This window comes from Crotalus tigris, unplaced genomic scaffold, assembly GCF_016545835.1.
Source record: "Crotalus tigris isolate CLP2741 ecotype Arizona unplaced genomic scaffold, ASM1654583v1 scf7180000018030.5226217, whole genome shotgun sequence".
NCBI lineage: Eukaryota > Metazoa > Chordata > Lepidosauria > Squamata > Viperidae > Crotalus > Crotalus tigris.
In genome coordinates, this window is record NW_024096786.1 from 1,369,573 (window position 1) to 1,372,646 (window position 3,074).

A 3,074-nucleotide genomic window follows, 5' to 3' on the forward strand; every position below is an offset into this window, starting at 1 on the left:
TATGTTTTTGTTGATAGATTTAGTTTAAATGGATATTTTGTACAAAATATGATATGCCTCCCATTTTTCCTCTATTTTTCTTTTTTAAACAATACTTTAGTTCTGCCTTACAGTCTGCACCACCAACTCCATTGGGTGGAGGGGGAAGAAACTGTTTAAATGTCAAAAAGATTTGTTCTACAACAAATCAGATATCAAGATTTATTTTAGGTCCCAAATTTGGCAGATTGAAAAACAATGGTTTCCCTTTAAATGATGCAGAGCTTCACCTCTCTCTTTGACTCAGAGCTCAAATTCAATTTTTATTTCAAAGTTTGAATCACTAACTTTCCTAACTTTTCCTGTATAAATTAATGGAATGAGGAACACCTTCTACTGTTTTGAGTTCAGAATAAAACCTATCTTTGAGCAATGTTGTCCAAATCCAAAAGTTAGGTTTATACTAAGCTTAAAACAAAACTTTGCCATTTCTATGATTCCAGGTGCTACATTTGGCAAAACTCTTTTCTTCACTCAACTCTTTTGTTCAGTGAACACTTTGCGTGCTCCTATTGAATTTTCCCACTACATGCTAAATGCAAATACTGTGATCTTTTCCTTTGCTACCAAACTGCCTAGTACAGAAGTACATACTATGTGCATGCATATTAAAAAGAAAAACCCATGTAATAGCAATAAAATACATTTTTTGTTTTATGTTATTATATTCAAGGGCTACATTAAATGTATTTCTCACTGCAGGGCTTCTATGAATGCTTGCTTTTCAGAGATTTTTTTAAAAAGCATTCTTAATAACTGCTGCTTCTGTTATTTGCAATAGGATTCAAAATTATTGGAAATAGCAGGACATTTCAAGTCTGGTATTCTTAAGTCATTTTGTTACACATTTTAAAATATTGTGAATGTGGATTTGAGGATTTATGTGCGTGTATTGATCTTCATGATTTTAACAGAACTTTTTCACCTCACTTTAAAATCCTAGCGGATTCCATTGTAAGTCGTGCATAATAAACATCTGGACATGAACTTCGGAAAGGGGCAATAGTAAGGTTCCCCTATATTAGTCTGCTTGTATTCAGGTACTTCAATCAAACTTTCCATTTCTACTAAGATTAGTTGGATCACAAGTACCATGCACAAGCAAGATGCACAATTGTATGTGAATAGAAACAGGCAAATACTGAGTTGCCCTCCAGTATTTGTGCAGCTTCCCCCCTCTCCCCCAAACCAGGAAGCATTTCAAAGCAGCTTTAGAAGCAGAGAGCTCTGGATAAGGAAAGTCAATGACTCTCCTTATGGAAGCTGGACAATTTTCTATTCATTCAGCAAGATTTTCAGCAAGCATTGCCTAATTAATCTTTAAGGCATTCATTTCATAAAATAGCATATCCCTTCAAGCTATATTATTGATTGTGTTGCAGTGTGACTACAGCAAAAATGAATGTTTCTAAGATGTGCCTTACACTTTTTCTTGTTTGGTTTGCCTGGACAGTATAAACAGCTTTCAAGAAGTGTGCATGAAATACATTTTGTTTTGAACTGGTTCAAGATGAAAATTTTAAAACCTAAATAGGATACAATGGAAATAAGCTGTGCTGCCATTATTGCAAAATCTGGTTGGTTTAGGATCTGCTATTAAAATGGTCCCTCCCCTGCTTTTCAACAGAGGAAAACCATTTTCATCAGTTTTTTTTTTCAAATAAACGCCCTGGTTTGTCAGCCAAGAGATTAGCTGTTCTTTTTTTCCCTGTAATCCTTTTATCACTTACTTCAATTTGATATAGTTATGAGATTTCCTTACTAAAATAATAGATTATTTTGGCCAATTTTCCTGTACAGAGTAATGTTCCACTTATACAATAAAAGTGTGTATTGGGGAGCAACTGGCTTTTTAAATGATAACCCAGCTGATTCCTCCAGCAGGAGTCACCTGACGCCTGAGAACCAATAAACCAAATGAAGGTAGTTTGATCAGATTTGGATGCAGGAGAAATTTGGGGTTTTGAGATAGTTGCCTTGAATTTTGGAAGAAGAAGGACCTCAGGCGAGGCTGAAAATGAGTTACTTGGCCGTAACTAGAATTGTGTTGGGGGTTTTGTGTTTTACCTCTTTTCAACTATATGTTGGGTGTGTAAAACCTTATCTTCTTTTGGCAGCTTTCATTCAGTTGATTTTTGTTTAAATCTTGGAGTTGACCAGTGGCCTTTTATGACCCGCCTTAGCTTGGCTGAGGTACAGACTTCCAAAAGTTTTGTTTGGTTTCCCTTCCTGTAGTTCAGCCCAAACCCTGGGGCAGGAAGAGGATTTCCCCTTCAACCCTCTCCTGGTTCCTCAGAGGGCTGTGGCAAAAGGAAGAAACTGGTTTGTAATGAAGAGATGGTGGCTGCAGCAAAGGGCCTACTTTTTCAGTCACTACTCAGCACAGGCCCTGGTCACTTCAGAGAAGGGATTTTTCCACCGTGGGGCCTGTTCCTTTTTACAGTGTATCATATTTTGGCAGTGGGGAGGGGAGATAGGGGCTACCAGCTGCAAAAAAATTAAAATTGCCAATGCTGCTTCATTGGATAATTAATATATTCACATTAAGAAAATACAGATAGAGTGCACAAAATGCTATACTCCACAAACTAGCCCAAACAAAAAGGATTTGCATTTTTTGGTGTGCTTAACATCAATAAAGTTTGCACATCAACTCCGCACCACAAGTCTTTGTATTTACGTTTGAGCATAATTAGCACCCTTTATATGTGGAACAGCAGTAATGTTTTATTTGCTCTATTGTACTTGCCTGCAGTATCATACAAGCAAACACTTGATGCAAACTTACCAATACATTCCACTTTAATTCTTCTCCAGAAGAAAAAAAAATTGTTTAAAAAATAGCAAGTACAAGATGTTAGTCGTTTTCTTCTGTTTTAGCACATGCCTGCTTCATGTCTTTTACATTCCTTTCAGCTGTTTCCCTGGTTAGATTAAAATATTAGCAGCAAAGACATGCATTGTATAGCCTGTGAAAAAATTTGAAAAAGGCACTGACTCACAAGCCAAAAAAATCAACAGTCCCAATCACAGTG